Here is an 18,383-nt window from a genome sequence, read left to right on the forward strand (position 1 = left end):
GACCTGGAAGAAGCTGAAGGAGGAGTAACTTTCCCTGACCTGAGGGACTGGCCTGCAGTAGGTGCCTTGCTAAGGAAGGAGAGGAAAAAGACTGAAAGAGACTTTTGCACTTTGTTCTTCAACTATCTCCAAGGGCTTGGAAGAAGAGCTTGCCCCCTGAACTGAACCCCAGGACCAGTGGGTTCACCGTGTCTCCGCTCGTCTGAGAACTCGAGCCGTGTGCTTTCTCCCGCCGGAGTGCCCTGCGCACCTTCGCATCCCTCCTAGGGCCGTGACACCCAGAAGCCTGGCCGCCTCCACTCGACGAGAGCCCCGCTCTACCTGAGTCGCTCTGGACCCATCGAGTCTGGCCGTCCCGCTTCCCTGTCACCTGCCTGCTACTGGAGCGCGCTTGGTGCCCTCTCGCCCTCCCCGCCGGATTTCTAGTGGGGAAGTGAAATCCAGCCTCGGACGGCCGCCCGTACGTCGTAACGTATCCGGCCGCCCCGCTTCACCTCCCAACCTGAGTCTGACCGTGCCGCCCTCCGCAGTGACCTCCCGCACAGTCCGTGTCGGAGGCCCTGGGCCGCACCTGTCTACCGAGAGCCGCCCGCTGAATTCTTGACCCGGAAGACCCACGAGGTGCAGAACCTGCACCTCCCCTGAAGACTCGTCCAACCACACCGCACGTTCCCAGGTACAGTGAACTCTCTATCGGACTCGGGGTCCGCAACGTTCTGATTTCCCCGTATCACTGTATCCCGGATACGCTGCGCCTCACCGTGACTGGACCGACTCAACCGAGCCCTGTGAAGCGCTCGTGATCGAATAAGTTACCAAAGACAAGAACAGTGCCTAATTATCATCTTGTGGCTTCCATTTCGTAACCGTTATTGATGGTCTTGTACATGCCTGCGTAACAAAGAATCTTTTATATAAAGCATCCGTATTTTTGATACAACTTACGCTTGGTGTCCGTTTGTGGGGGATCGTTGTGATTTGCTGTGTGTTATCATAAATGCTTAACTGACTAGCGCCCTGAAGTTTAGCCCTGACTGCTCGCGCCACACTACCTATAGGGTGAGCAGGGGTTGTCCTGAAGGGGTAATTCCCTCGCCCTGAATAGAAGAAGGGACCGCTGCTTGTCACAAGTACCTACCTGTGCCAACCAGAGGTTCCCCATTCTAACACGTACTTACCAGTAACTTGTATTTCCTTCCATGGGAATCCATTGTGTGGTTTTCAGCAGAAATGTGTCATAAGTGTCCAATTTTGAAACGTACAAATATTCCTCTAAAATCAGCCGAACTACGAATTCCGATTTACTCACCTGTAATCAGGAGAGAACCCAGTGCTGCATCTTTTAGCCCAGCACTGACCCTGAAAAGTAATTCTAAGCATACTTACCAGTAACTTGTATTGCCTTCCATAGGAATCCATTGTGGGGTTTTCAGCAGAAAAGTTTCGAAGAGTCCAATTTTGAAACGTACAAATATTCCTCTAAAACCAGTCGAACTACGAATTCCGATTTACTCACCTGTAATCAGGAGGGAACCCAGTGCTGCATCTTTTTGCCCAGCACTGACACTGAAAAGTAATTCTAAGCGTACTTACCAGTAACTTGTATTTCCTTCCATAGGAATCCATTGTGTGGTTTTCAGCAGAAAAGTGTCATAAGTGTCCAATTTTGAAATGTACAAATATTCCTCTAAAATCAGCCGAACTACGAATTCCAATTCACTCACCTGTAATCAGGAGAGAACCCAGTGCTGCATCTTTTAGCCCAGCACTGACCCTGAAAAGTAATTCTAAGCGTACTTACCAGTAACTTGTAGTTCCTTCCATAGGAATCCATTGTGTTGTTTTCAGCAGAAATGTTTCGAAGAGTCCAATTTTGAAACGTACAAATATTCCTCTAAAATCAGTCGAACTACGAATTCCAATTTACTCACCTGTAATCAGGAGGGAACCCAGTGCTGCATCTTTTAGCCTAGCACTGACCCTGAAAAGTAATTCTAAGCGTACTTCCCAGTAACTTGTATTTCCTTCCATGGGAATCCATTGTGTGGTTTTCAGCAGAAAAGTGTCATAAGTGTCCAATTTTGAAACGTACAAATATTCCTCTAAAATCAGCCGAACTACGAATTCCGATTCACTCACCTGTAATCAGGAGAGAACCCAGTGCTGCATCTTTTAGCCCAGCACTGACCCTGAAAAGTAATTCTAAGCGTACTTACCAGTAACTTGTATTTCCTTCCATAGGAATCCATTGTGGGGTTTTCAGCAGAAATGTGTCATAAGTGTCCAATTTTGAAACGGACAAATATTCTTCTAAAATCAGCCGAACTACGAATTCCGATTCACTCACCTGTAATCAGGAGAGAACCCAGTGCTGCATCTTTTAGCCCAGCACTGACCCTGAAAAGCAATTCTAAGCGTACTTACCAGTAACTTGTATTTCCTTCCATAAGAATCCATTGTGTGGTTTTCAGCAGAAAAGTTTCTAAGTGTCCAATTTTGAAAGGTACAAATATTCCTCTAAAATCAGCCGAACTACGAATTCCGATTTACTCACCTGTTATCATGAGAGAACCCAGGGCTGCATCTTTTAGCCCAGCACTGACCCTGAAAAGTAATTCTAAGCGTACTTACCAGTAACTTGCATTTCCTTCCATAGGAATCCATTGTGTGGTTTTCAGCAGAAAAGTTTCTAAGTGTCCATTTTTGAAACGTACAAATATTCCTCTAAAATCAACCGAACTACGAATTCCGATTTACTCACCTGTAATCAGGAGAGAACCCAGTGCTGCATCTTTTAGGCCAGCACTGACCCTGAAAAGTAATTCTAAGCGTACTTACCAGTAACTTGTATTTCTTTCCATAGGAATCCATTGTGTGGTTTTCACCAGAAAATATTCTAAGTGTCCAATTTTGAAACGTACAAATATTCCTCTAAAACCAGCCGAACTACGAATTCCGATTTACTCACCTGTAATCAGGAGGGAACCCAGTGCTGCATCTTTTAGCCCAGCACTGACACTGAAAAGGAATTCTAAGCGTACTTACCAGTAACTTGTATTTCCTTCCATAGGAATCCATTGTGTGGTTTTCAGCAGAAATGTGTCATAAGTGTCCAATTTTGAAACGTACAAATATTCCTCTAAAATCAGCCGAACTACGAATTCCGATTCACTCACCTGTAATCAGGAGAGAACCCAGTGCTGCATCTTTTAGCCCAGCACTGACCCTGAAAACTAATTCTAAGCGTACTTACCAGTAACTTGTATTTCTTTCCATAGGAATCCATTGTGGGGTTTTCAGCAGAAAAGTTTCGAAGAGTCCAATTTTGAAACGTACAAATATTCCTCTAAAACCAGTCGAACTACGAATTCCGATTTACTCACCTGTAATCAGGAGGGAACCCGGTGCTGCATCTTTTAGCCCAGCACTGACACTGAAAAGTAATTCTAAGCGTACTTACCAGTAACTTGTATTTCCTTCCATAGGAATCCATTGTGTGGTTTTCAGCAGAAAAGTGTCATAAGTGTCCAATTTTGAAATGTACAAATATTCCTCTAAAATCAGCCGAACTACGAATTCCAATTCACTCACCTGTAATCAGGAGAGAACCCAGTGCTGCATCTTTTAGCCCAGCACTGACCCTGAAAAGTAATTCTAAGCGTACTTACCAGTAACTTGTATTTCTTTCCATAGGAATCCATTGTGTGGTTTTCACCAGAAAATGTTCTAAGTGTCCAACTTTGAAACGTACAAATATTCCTCTAAAACCAGCCGAACTACGAATTCCGATTTACTCACCTGTAATCAGGAGGGAACCCAGTGCTGCGTCTTTTAGCCCAGCACTGACACTGAAAAGGAATTCTAAGCGTACTTACCAGTAACTTGTATTTCCTTCCATAGGAATCCATTGTGTGGTTTTCAGCAGAAATGTGTCATAAGTGTCCAATTTTGAAACGTACAAATATTCCTCTAAAATCAGCCGAACTACGAATTCCGATTCCCTCACCTGTAATCAGGAGAGAACCCAGTGCTGCATCTTTTAGCCCAGCACTGACCCTGAAAACTAATTCTAAGCGTACTTACCAGTAACTTGTATTTCCTTCCATAGGAATCCATTGTGGGGTTTTCAGCAGAAAAGTTTCGAAGAGTCCAATTTTGAAACGTACAAATATTCCTCTAAAACCAGTCGAACTACGAATTCCGATTTACTCACCTGTAATCAGGAGGGAACCCAGTGCTGCATCTTTTAGCCCAGCACTGACACTGAAAAGTAATTCTAAGCGTACTTACCAGTAACTTGTATTTCCTTCCATAGGAATCCATTGTGTGGTTTTCAGCAGAAAAGTGTCATAAGTGTCCAATTTTGAAATGTACAAATATTCCTCTAAAATCAGCCGAACTACGAATTCCAATTCACTCACCTGTAATCAGGAGAGAACCCAGTACTTCATCTTTTAGCCCAGCACTGACCCTGAAAACTAATTCTAAGCGTACTTACCAGTAACTTGTATTTCCTTCCATAGGAATCCATTGTGGGGTTTTCAGCAGAAAAGTTTCGAAGAGTCCAATTTTGAAACGTACAAATATTCCTCTAAAATCAGCCGAACTACGAATTCCGATTAACTCACCTGTAATCAGGAGAGAACCCAGTGCTGCATCTTTTAGCCCAGCACTGACCCTGAAAAGCAATTCTAAGCGTACTTACCAGTAACTTGTATTTCCTTCCATAAGAATCCATTGTGTGGTTTTCAGCAGAAAAGTTTCTAAGTGTCCAATTTTGAAAGGTACAAATATTCCTCTAAAATCAGCCGAACTACGAATTCCGATTTACTCACCTGTTATTATGAGAGAACCCAGGGCTGCATCTTTTAGCCCAGCACTGACCCTGAAAAGTAATTCTAAGCGTACTTACCAGTAACTTGCATTTCCTTCCATAGGAATCCATTGTGTGGTTTTCAGCAGAAAAGTTTCTAAGTGTCCATTTTTGAAACGTACAAATATTCCTCTAAAATCAACCGAACTACGAATTCTGATTTACTCACCTGTAATCAGGAGAGAACCCAGTGCTGCATCTTTTAGCCCAGCACTGACCCTGAAAAGTAATTCTGAGCGTACTTACCAGTAACTTGTATTTCTTTCCATAGGAATCCATTGTGTGGTGTTCACCAGAAAATGTTCTAAGTGTCCAATTTTGAAACGTACAAATATTCCTCTAAAACCAGCCGAACTACGAATTCCGATTTACTAACCTGTAATCAGGAGGGAACCCAGTGCTGCATCTTTTAGCCCAGCACTGACACTGAAAAGGAATTCTAAGCGTACTTACCAGTAACTTGTATTTCCTTCCATAGGAATCCATTGTGTGGTTTTCAGCAGAAATGTGTCATAAGTGTCCAATTTTGAAACGGACAAATATTCCTCTAAAATCAGCCGAACTACGAATTCCGATTCACTCACCTGTAATCAGGAGAGAACCCAGTGCTGCATCTTTTAGCCCAGCACTGACCCTGAAAACTAATTCTAAGCGTACTTACCAGTAACTTGTATTTCTTTCCATAGGAATCCATTGTGGGGTTTTCAGCAGAAAAGTTTCGAAGAGTCCAATTTTGAAAAGTCCAAATATTTCTCTAAAACCATTCGAACTAAGAATTCCGATTTACTCACCTGTAATCAGGAGGGAACCCAGTGCTGCATCTTTTAGCCCAGCACTGACACTGAAAAGTAATTCTAAGCGTACTTACCAGTAACTTGTATTTCCTTCCATAGGAATCCATTGTGTGGTTTTCAGCAGAAAAGTGTCATAAGTGTCCAATTTTGAAATGTACAAATATTCCTCTAAAATCAGCCGAACTACGAATTCCAATTCACTCACCTGTAATCAGGAGAGAACCCAGTGCTGCATCTTTTAGCCCAGCACTGACCCTGAAAAGTAATTCTAAGCGTACTTACCAGTAACTTGTATTTCCTTCCATAGGAATCCATTGTGTTGTTTTCAGCAGAAATGTTTCGAAGAGTCCAATTTTGAAACGTACAAATATTCCTCTAAAATCAGTCGAACTACGAATTCCAATTTACTCACCTGTAATCAGGAGAGAACCCAGTGCTGCATCTTTTAGCCCAGCACAGACCCTGAAAAGCAATTCTAAGCATATTTACCAGTAACTTGTATTTCCTTCCATAGGAATCCATTGTGTGGTTTTCAGCAGAAAAGTTTCTAAGTGTCCAATTTTGAAAGGTACAAATATTCCTCTAAAATCAGCCGAACTACGAATTCTGATTTACTCAACTGTAATCAGGAGGGAACCCAGTGCTGCATCTTTTTGCCCAGCACTGACCCTGAAAAGTAATTCTAAGCGTACTTATCAGTAACTTGTATTTCTTTCCATAGGAATCCATTGTGTGGTTTTCACCAGAAAATGTTCTGTGTCCAATTTTGAAACGTACAAATATTCCTCTAAAACCAGCCGAACTACAAATTCCGATTTACTCACCTGTAATCAGGAGGGAACCCAGTGCTGCACCTTTTAGCCCAGCACTGACCCTGAAAAGTAATTCTAAGCGTACTTACCAGTAACTTGTATTTCCTTCCATAGGAATCCATTGTGTTGTTTTCAGCAGAAAAGTTTCGAAGAGTCCAATTTTGAAACGTACAAATATTCCTCTAAAATCAGCCGAACTACGAATTCCGATTAACTCACCTGTAATCAGGAGAGAACCCAGTGCTGCATCTTTTAGCCCAGCACTGAACCTGAAAAGCAATTCTAAGCGTACTTACCAGTAACTTGTATTTCCTTCCATAAGAATCCATTGTGTGGTTTTCAGCAGAAAAGTTTCTAAGTGTCCAATTTTGAAAGGTACAAATATTCCTCTAAAATCAGCCGAACTACGAATTCCGATTTACTCACCTGTTATTATGAGAGAACCCAGGGCTGCATCTTTTAGCCCAGCACTGACCCTGAAAAGTAATTCTAAGCGTACTTACCAGTAACTTGCATTTCCTTCCATAGGAATCCATTGTGTGGTTTTCAGCAGAAAAGTTTCTAAGTGTCCATTTTTGAAACGTACAAATATTCCTCTAAAATCAACCGAACTACGAATTCCGATTTACTCACCTGTAATCAGGAGAGAACCCAGTGCTGCATCTTTTAGCCCAGCACTGACCCTGAAAAGTAATTCTAAGCGTACTTACCAGTAACTTGTATTTCTTTCCATAGGAATCCATTGTGTGGTTTTCACCAGAAAATGTTCTAAGTGTCCAATTTTGAAACGTTCAAATATTCCTCTAAAACCAGCCGAACTACGAATTCCGATTTACTAACCTGTAATCAGGAGGGAACCCAGTGCTGCATCTTTTAGCCCAGCACTGACACTGAAAAGGAATTCTAAGCGTACTTACCAGTAACTTGTATTTCCTTCCATAGGAATCCATTGTGTGGTTTTCAGCAGAAAGGTGTCATAAGTGTCCAATTTTGAAACGGACAAATATTCCTCTAAAATCAGCCGAACTACGAATTCCGATTCACTCACCTGTAATCAGGAGAGAACCCAGTGCTGCATCTTTTAGCCCAGCACTGACCCTGAAAACTAATTCTAAGCGTACTTACCAGTAACTTGTATTTCTTTCCATAGGAATCCATTGTGGGGTTTTCAGCAGAAAAGTTTCGAAGAGTCCAATTTTGAAACGTCCAAATATTCCTCTAAAACCAGTCGAACTAAGAATTCCGATTTACTCACCTGTAATCAGGAGGGAACCCAGTGCTGCATCTTTTAGCCCAGCACTGACACTGAAAAGTAATTCTAAGCGTACTTACCAGTAACTTGTATTTCCTTCCATAGGAATCCATTGTGTGGTTTTCAGCAGAAAAGTGTCATAAGTGTCCAATTTTGAAACGTACAAATATTCCTCTAAAATCAGCCGAACTACGAATTCCGATTCACTCACCTGTAATCAGGAGAGAACCCAGTGCTGCATCTTTTAGCCCAGCACTGACCCTGAAAACTAATTCTAAGCGTACTTACCAGTAACTTGTATTTCTTTCCATAGGAATCCATTGTGGGGTTTTCAGCAGAAAAGTTTCGAAGAGTCCAATTTTGAAACGTACAAATATTCCTCTAAAACCAGTCGAACTACGAATTCCGATTTACTCACCTGTAATCAGGAGGGAACCCGGTGCTGCATCTTTTAGCCCAGCACTGACACTGAAAAGTAATTCTAAGCGTACTTACCAGTAACTTGTATTTCCTTCCATAGGAATCCATTGTGTGGTTTTCAGCAGAAAAGTGTCATAAGTGTCCAATTTTGAAATGTACAAATATTCCTCTAAAATCAGCCGAACTACGAATTCCAATTCACTCACCTGTAATCAGGAGAGAACCCAGTGCTGCATCTTTTAGCCCAGCACTGACCCTGAAAAGTAATTCTAAGCGTACTTACCAGTAACTTGTATTTCTTTCCATAGGAATCCATTGTGTGGTTTTCACCAGAAAATGTTCTAAGTGTCCAACTTTGAAACGTACAAATATTCCTCTAAAACCAGCCGAACTACGAATTCCGATTTACTCACCTGTAATCAGGAGGGAACCCAGTGCTGCGTCTTTTAGCCCAGCACTGACACTGAAAAGGAATTCTAAGCGTACTTACCAGTAACTTGTATTTCCTTCCATAGGAATCCATTGTGTGGTTTTCAGCAGAAATGTGTCATAAGTGTCCAATTTTGAAACGTACAAATATTCCTCTAAAATCAGCCGAACTACGAATTCCGATTCCCTCACCTGTAATCAGGAGAGAACCCAGTGCTGCATCTTTTAGCCCAGCACTGACCCTGAAAACTAATTCTAAGCGTACTTACCAGTAACTTGTATTTCCTTCCATAGGAATCCATTGTGGGGTTTTCAGCAGAAAAGTTTCGAAGAGTCCAATTTTGAAACGTACAAATATTCCTCTAAAACCAGTCGAACTACGAATTCCGATTTACTCACCTGTAATCAGGAGGGAACCCAGTGCTGCATCTTTTAGCCCAGCACTGACACTGAAAAGTAATTCTAAGCGTACTTACCAGTAACTTGTATTTCCTTCCATAGGAATCCATTGTGTGGTTTTCAGCAGAAAAGTGTCATAAGTGTCCAATTTTGAAATGTACAAATATTCCTCTAAAATCAGCCGAACTACGAATTCCAATTCACTCACCTGTAATCAGGAGAGAACCCAGTACTTCATCTTTTAGCCCAGCACTGACCCTGAAAACTAATTCTAAGCGTACTTACCAGTAACTTGTATTTCCTTCCATAGGAATCCATTGTGGGGTTTTCAGCAGAAAAGTTTCGAAGAGTCCAATTTTGAAACGTACAAATATTCCTCTAAAATCAGCCGAACTACGAATTCCGATTAACTCACCTGTAATCAGGAGAGAACCCAGTGCTGCATCTTTTAGCCCAGCACTGACCCTGAAAAGCAATTCTAAGCGTACTTACCAGTAACTTGTATTTCCTTCCATAAGAATCCATTGTGTGGTTTTCAGCAGAAAAGTTTCTAAGTGTCCAATTTTGAAAGGTACAAATATTCCTCTAAAATCAGCCGAACTACGAATTCCGATTTACTCACCTGTTATTATGAGAGAACCCAGGGCTGCATCTTTTAGCCCAGCACTGACCCTGAAAAGTAATTCTAAGCGTACTTACCAGTAACTTGCATTTCCTTCCATAGGAATCCATTGTGTGGTTTTCAGCAGAAAAGTTTCTAAGTGTCCATTTTTGAAACGTACAAATATTCCTCTAAAATCAACCGAACTACGAATTCTGATTTACTCACCTGTAATCAGGAGAGAACCCAGTGCTGCATCTTTTAGCCCAGCACTGACCCTGAAAAGTAATTCTGAGCGTACTTACCAGTAACTTGTATTTCTTTCCATAGGAATCCATTGTGTGGTGTTCACCAGAAAATGTTCTAAGTGTCCAATTTTGAAACGTACAAATATTTCTCTAAAACCAGCCGAACTACGAATTCCGATTTACTAACCTGTAATCAGGAGGGAACCCAGTGCTGCATCTTTTAGCCCAGCACTGACACTGAAAAGGAATTCTAAGCGTACTTACCAGTAACTTGTATTTCCTTCCATAGGAATCCATTGTGTGGTTTTCAGCAGAAATGTGTCATAAGTGTCCAATTTTGAAACGGACAAATATTCCTCTAAAATCAGCCGAACTACGAATTCCGATTCACTCACCTGTAATCAGGAGAGAACCCAGTGCTGCATCTTTTAGCCCAGCACTGACCCTGAAAACTAATTCTAAGCGTACTTACCAGTAACTTGTATTTCTTTCCATAGGAATCCATTGTGGGGTTTTCAGCAGAAAAGTTTCGAAGAGTCCAATTTTGAAAAGTCCAAATATTCCTCTAAAACCATTCGAACTAAGAATTCCGATTTACTCACCTGTAATCAGGAGGGAACCCAGTGCTGCATCTTTTAGCCCAGCACTGACACTGAAAAGTAATTCTAAGCGTACTTACCAGTAACTTGTATTTCCTTCCATAGGAATCCATTGTGTGGTTTTCAGCAGAAAAGTGTCATAAGTGTCCAATTTTGAAATGTACAAATATTCCTCTAAAATCAGCCGAACTACGAATTCCAATTCACTCACCTGTAATCAGGAGAGAACCCAGTGCTGCATCTTTTAGCCCAGCACTGACCCTGAAAAGTAATTCTAAGCGTACTTACCAGTAACTTGTATTTCCTTCCATAGGAATCCATTGTGTTGTTTTCAGCAGAAATGTTTCGAAGAGTCCAATTTTGAAACGTACAAATATTCCTCTAAAATCAGTCGAACTACGAATTCCAATTTACTCACCTGTAATCAGGAGAGAACCCAGTGCTGCATCTTTTAGCCCAGCACAGACCCTGAAAAGCAATTCTAAGCATATTTACCAGTAACTTGTATTTCCTTCCATAGGAATCCATTGTGTGGTTTTCAGCAGAAAAGTTTCTAAGTGTCCAATTTTGAAAGGTACAAATATTCCTCTAAAATCAGCCGAACTACGAATTCTGATTTACTCAACTGTAATCAGGAGGGAACCCAGTGCTGCATCTTTTTGCCCAGCACTGACCCTGAAAAGTAATTCTAAGCGTACTTATCAGTAACTTGTATTTCTTTCCATAGGAATCCATTGTGTGGTTTTCACCAGAAAATGTTCTGTGTCCAATTTTGAAACGTACAAATATTCCTCTAAAACCAGCCGAACTACAAATTCCGATTTACTCACCTGTAATCAGGAGGGAACCCAGTGCTGCACCTTTTAGCCCAGCACTGACCCTGAAAAGTAATTCTAAGCGTACTTACCAGTAACTTGTATTTCCTTCCATAGGAATCCATTGTGTTGTTTTCAGCAGAAAAGTTTCGAAGAGTCCAATTTTGAAACGTACAAATATTCCTCTAAAATCAGCCGAACTACGAATTCCGATTAACTCACCTGTAATCAGGAGAGAACCCAGTGCTGCATCTTTTAGCCCAGCACTGAACCTGAAAAGCAATTCTAAGCGTACTTACCAGTAACTTGTATTTCCTTCCATAAGAATCCATTGTGTGGTTTTCAGCAGAAAAGTTTCTAAGTGTCCAATTTTGAAAGGTACAAATATTCCTCTAAAATCAGCCGAACTACGAATTCCGATTTACTCACCTGTTATTATGAGAGAACCCAGGGCTGCATCTTTTAGCCCAGCACTGACCCTGAAAAGTAATTCTAAGCGTACTTACCAGTAACTTGCATTTCCTTCCATAGGAATCCATTGTGTGGTTTTCAGCAGAAAAGTTTCTAAGTGTCCATTTTTGAAACGTACAAATATTCCTCTAAAATCAACCGAACTACGAATTCCGATTTACTCACCTGTAATCAGGAGAGAACCCAGTGCTGCATCTTTTAGCCCAGCACTGACCCTGAAAAGTAATTCTAAGCGTACTTACCAGTAACTTGTATTTCTTTCCATAGGAATCCATTGTGTGGTTTTCACCAGAAAATGTTCTAAGTGTCCAATTTTGAAACGTTCAAATATTCCTCTAAAACCAGCCGAACTACGAATTCCGATTTACTAACCTGTAATCAGGAGGGAACCCAGTGCTGCATCTTTTAGCCCAGCACTGACACTGAAAAGGAATTCTAAGCGTACTTACCAGTAACTTGTATTTCCTTCCATAGGAATCCATTGTGTGGTTTTCAGCAGAAAGGTGTCATAAGTGTCCAATTTTGAAACGGACAAATATTCCTCTAAAATCAGCCGAACTACGAATTCCGATTCACTCACCTGTAATCAGGAGAGAACCCAGTGCTGCATCTTTTAGCCCAGCACTGACCCTGAAAACTAATTCTAAGCGTACTTACCAGTAACTTGTATTTCTTTCCATAGGAATCCATTGTGGGGTTTTCAGCAGAAAAGTTTCGAAGAGTCCAATTTTGAAACGTCCAAATATTCCTCTAAAACCAGTCGAACTAAGAATTCCGATTTACTCACCTGTAATCAGGAGGGAACCCAGTGCTGCATCTTTTAGCCCAGCACTGACACTGAAAAGTAATTCTAAGCGTACTTACCAGTAACTTGTATTTCCTTCCATAGGAATCCATTGTGTGGTTTTCAGCAGAAAAGTGTCATAAGTGTCCAATTTTGAAATGTACAAATATTCCTCTAAAATCAGCCGAACTACGAATTCTAATTCACTCACCTGTAATCAGGAGAGAACCCAGTGCTGCATCTTTTAGCCCAGCACTGACCCTGAAAAGTAATTCTAAGCGTACTTACCAGTAACTTGTATTTCCTTCCATAGGAATCCATTGTGTTGTTTTCAGCAGAAATGTTTCGAAGAGTCCAATTTTGAAACGTACAAATATTCCTCTAAAATCAGTCGAACTACGAATTCCAATTTACTCACCTGTAATCAGGAGAGAACCCAGTGCTGCATCTTTTAGCCCAGCACAGACCCTGAAAAGCAATTCTAAGCATATTTACCAGTAACTTGTATTTCCTTCCATAGGAATCCATTGTGTGGTTTTCAGCAGAAAAGTTTCTAAGTGTCCAATTTTGAAAGGTACAAATATTCCTCTAAAATCAGCCGAACTACGAATTCCGATTTACTCAACTGTAATCAGGAGGGAACCCAGTGCTGCATCTTTTTGCCCAGCACTGACCCTGAAAAGTAATTCTAAGCGTACTTATCAGTAACTTGTATTTCTTTCCATAGGAATCCATTGTGTGGTTTTCACCAGAAAATGTTCTGTGTCCAATTTTGAAACGTACAAATATTCCTCTAAAACCAGCCGAACTACGAATTCCGATTTACTCACCTGTAATCAGGAGGGAACCCAGTGCTGCATCTTTTAGCCCAGCACTGACCCTGAAAAGTAATTCTAAGCGTACTTACCAGTAACTTGTATTTCCTTCCATAGGAATCCATTGTGTGGTTTTCAGCATAAAAGTGTCATAAGTGTCCAATTTTGAAACGTACAAATATTCCTCTAAGATCAGCCGAACTACGAATTCCGATTCACTCACCTGTAATCAGGAGAGAACCCAGTCCTGCATCTTTTAGCCCAGCACCGACCCTGAAAAGTAATTCTTAAGCGTACTTACCAGTAACTTGTATTTCCTTCCATAGGAATCCATTGTGTGGTTTTCAGCAGAAAAGTGTCATAAGTGTCCAATTTTGAAAGGTACAAATATTCCTCTAAAATCAGCCGAACTACGAATTCCGATTCACTTACCTTTAATCAGGAGAGAACCCAGTGCTGCATCTTTTAGCCCAGCACTGACCCTGAAAAGTAATTCTAAGCATACTTACCAGTAACTTGTATTTCCTTCCATAGGAATCCATTGTGTTGTTTTCAGCAGAAAAGTTTCGAAGAGTCCAATTTTGAAACGTACAAATATTCCTCTAAAATCAGCCGAACTACGAATTCCGATTTACTCACCTGTAATCAGGAGAGAACCCAGTGCTGCATCTTTTAGCCCAGCACTGACCCTGAAAAGCAATTCTAAGCGTACTTACCAGTAACTTGTATTTCCTTTCATAAGAATCCATTGTGTGGTTTTCAGCAGAAAAGTTTCTAAGTGTCCAATTTTGAAAGGTACAAATATTCCTCTAAAATCAGCCGAACTACGAATTCCGATTTACTCACCTGTTATCATGAGAGAACCCAGGGCTGCATCTTTTAGCCCAGCACTGACCCTGAAAAGTAATTCTAAGCGTACTTACCAGTAACTTGCATTTCCTTCCATAGGAATCCATTGTGTGGTTTTCAGCAGAAAAGTTTCTAAGTGTCCATTTTTGAAACGTACAAATATTCCTCTAAAATCAACCGAACTACGAATTCCGATTTACTCACCTGTAATCAGGAGAGAACCCAGTGCTGCATCTTTTAGGCCAGCACTGACCCTGAAAAGTAATTCTAAGCGTACTTACCAGTAACTTGTATTTCCTTCCATAGGAATCCATTGTGTGCTTTTCAGCAGAAAAGTGTCATAAGTGTCCAATTTTGAAATGTACAAATATTCCTCTAAAATCAGCCGAACTACGAATTCCAATTCACTCACCTGTAATCAGGAGAGAACCCAGTGCTGCATCTTTTAGCCCAGCACTGACCCTGAAAAGTAATTCTAAGCGTACTTACCAGTAACTTGTATTTCTTTCCATAGGAATCCATTGTGTGGTTTTCACCAGAAAATGTTCTAAGTGTCCAACTTTGAAACGTACAAATATTCCTCTAAAACCAGCCGAACTACGAATTCCGATTTACTCACCTGTAATCAGGAGGGAACCCAGTGCTGCATCTTTTAGCCCAGCACTGACACTGAAAAGGAATTCTAAGCGTACTTACCAGTAACTTGTATTTCCTTCCATAGGAATCCATTGTGTGGTTTTCAGCAGAAATGTGTCATAAGTGTCCAATTTTGAAACGTACAAATATTCCTCTAAAATCAGCCGAACTACGAATTCCGATTCCCTCACCTGTAATCAGGAGAGAACCCAGTGCTGCATCTTTTAGCCCAGCACTGACCCTGAAAACTAATTCTAAGCGTACATACCAGTAACTTGTATTTCCTTCCATAGGAATCCATTGTGGGGTTTTCAGCAGAAAAGTTTCGAAGAGTCCAATTTTGAAACGTACAAATATTCCTCTAAAACCAGTCGAACTACGAATTCCGATTTACTCACCTGTAATCAGGAGGGAACCCAGTGCTGCATCTTTTAGCCCAGCACTGACACTGAAAAGTAATTCTAAGCGTACTTACCAGTAACTTGTATTTCCTTCCATAGGAATCCATTGTGTGGTTTTCAGCAGAAAAGTGTCATAAGTGTCCAATTTTGAAATGTACAAATATTCCTCTAAAATCAGCCGAACTACGAATTCCAATTCACTCACCTGTAATCAGGAGAGAACCCAGTGCTGCATCTTTTAGCCCAGCACTGACCCTGAAAACTAATTCTAAGCGTACTTACCAGTAACTTGTATTTCCTTCCATAGGAATCCATTGTGGGGTTTTCAGCAGAAAAGTTTCGAAGAGTCCAATTTTGAAACGTACAAATATTCCTCTTAAATCAGCCGAACTACGAATTCCGATTAACTCACCTGTAATCAGGAGAGAACCCAGTGCTGCATCTTTTAGCCCAGCACTGACCCTGAAAAGCAATTCTAAGCGTACTTACCAGTAACTTGTATTTCCTTCCATAAGAATCCATTGTGTGGTTTTCAGCAGAAAAGTTTCTAAGTGTCCAATTTTGAAAGGTACAAATATTCCTCTAAAATCAGCCGAACTACGAATTCCGATTTACTCACCTGTTATTATGAGAGAACCCAGGGCTGCATCTTTTAGCCCAGCACTGACCCTGAAAAGTAATTCTAAGCGTACTTACCAGTAACTTGCATTTCCTTCCATAGGAATCCATTGTGTGGTTTTCAGCAGAAAAGTTTCTAAGTGTCCATTTTTGAAACGTACAAATATTCCTCTAAAATCAACCGAACTACGAATTCCGATTTACTCACCTGTAATCAGGAGAGAACCCAGTGCTGCATCTTTTAGCCCAGCACTGACCCTGAAAAGTAATTCTAAGCGTACTTACCAGTAACTTGTATTTCTTTCCATAGGAATCCATTGTGTGGTTTTCACCAGAAAATGTTCTAAGTGTCCAATTTTGAAACGTACAAATATTCCTCTAAAACCAGCCGAACTACGAATTCCGATTTACTAACCTGTAATCAGGAGGGAACCCAGTGCTGCATCTTTTAGCCCAGCACTGACACTGAAAAGGAATTCTAAGCGTACTTACCAGTAACTTGTATTTCCTTCCATAGGAATCCATTGTGTGGTTTTCAGCAGAAATGTGTCATAAGTGTCCAATTTTGAAACGGACAAATATTCCTCTAAAATCAGCCGAACTACGAATTCCGATTCACTCACCTGTAATCAGGAGAGAACCCAGTGCTGCATCTTTTAGCCCAGCACTGACCCTGAAAACTAATTCTAAGCGTACTTACCAGTAACTTGTATTTCTTTCCATAGGAATCCATTGTGGGGTTTTCAGCAGAAAAGTTTCGAAGAGTCCAATTTTGAAACGTCCAAATATTCCTCTAAAACCAGTCGAACTAAGAATTCCGATTTACTCACCTGTAATCAGGAGGGAACCCAGTGCTGCATCTTTTAGCCCAGCACTGACACTGAAAAGTAATTCTAAGCGTACTTACCAGTAACTTGTATTTCCTTCCATAGGAATCCATTGTGTGGTTTTCAGCAGAAAAGTGTCATAAGTGTCCAATTTTGAAATGTACAAATATTCCTCTAAAATCAGCCGAACTACGAATTCCAATTCACTCACCTGTAATCAGGAGAGAACCCAGTGCTGCATCTTTTAGCCCAGCACTGACCCTGAAAAGTAATTCTAAGCGTACTTACCAGTAACTTGTATTTCCTTCCATAGGAATCCATTGTGTTGTTTTCAGCAGAAATGTTTCGAAGAGTCCAATTTTGAAACGTACAAATATTCCTCTAAAATCAGTCGAACTACGAATTCCAATTTACTCACCTGTAATCAGGAGAGAACCCAGTGCTGCATCTTTTAGCCCAGAACAGACCCTGAAAAGCAATTCTAAGCATATTTACCAGTAACTTGTATTTCCTTCCATAGGAATCCATTGTGTGGTTTTCAGCAGAAAAGTTTCTAAGTGTCCAATTTTGAAAGGTACAAATATTCCTCTAAAATCAGCCGAACTACGAATTCCGATTTACTCAACTGTAATCAGGAGGGAACCCAGTGCTGCATCTTTTTGCCCAGCACTGACCCTGAAAAGTAATTCTAAGCGTACTTATCAGTAACTTGTATTTCTTTCCATAGGAATCCATTGTGTGGTTTTCACCAGAAAATGTTCTGTGTCCAATTTTGAAACGTACAAATATTCCTCTAAAACCAGCCGAACTACGAATTCCGATTTACTCACCTGTAATCAGGAGGGAACCCAGTGCTGCACCTTTTAGCCCAGCACTGACCCTGAAAAGTAATTCTAAGCGTACTTACCAGTAACTTGTATTTCCTTCCATAGGAATCCATTGTGTGGTTTTCAGCATAAAAGTGTCATAAGTGTCCAATTTTGAAACGTACAAATATTCCTCTAAAATCAGCCGAACTACGAATTCCGATTCACTCACCTGTAATCAGGAGAGAACCCAGTCCTGCATCTTTTAGCCCAGCACCGACCCTGAAAAGTAATTCTTAAGCGTACTTACCAGTAACTTGTATTTCCTTCCATAGGAATCCATTGTGTGGTTTTCAGCAGAAAAGTGTCATAAGTGTCCAATTTTGAAACGTACAAATATTCCTCTAAAATCAGCCGAACTACGAATTCCGATTCACTTACCTTTAATCAGGAGAGAACCCAGTGCTGCATCTTTTAGCCCAGCACTGACCCTGAAAAGTAATTCTAAGCATACTTACCAGTAACTTGTATTTCTTTCCATAAGAATCCATTGTGTGGTTTTCAGCAGAAAAGTTTCTAAGTGTCCAATTTTGAAAGGTACAAATATTCCTCTAAAATCAGCCGAACTACGAATTCCGATTCACTCACCTTTAATCAGGAGAGAACCCAGTGCTGCATCTTTTAGCCCAGCACTGACCCTGAAAAGTAATTCTAAGCGTACTTACCAGTAACTTGTATTTCCTTCCATAGGAATCCATTGTGTTGTTTTCAGCAGAAAAGTTTCGAAGAGTCCATTTTTGAAACGTACAAATATTCCTCTAAAATCAGCCGAACTACGAATTCCGATTTACTCACCTGTAATCAGGAGAGAACCCAGTGCTGCATCTTTTAGCCCAGCACTGACCCTGAAAAGCAATTCTAAGCGTACTTACCA

Source organism: Triturus cristatus, chromosome 1_1, assembly GCF_964204655.1.
Source record: "Triturus cristatus chromosome 1_1, aTriCri1.1, whole genome shotgun sequence".
Classification (NCBI taxonomy): Eukaryota; Metazoa; Chordata; class Amphibia; order Caudata; family Salamandridae; genus Triturus; species Triturus cristatus.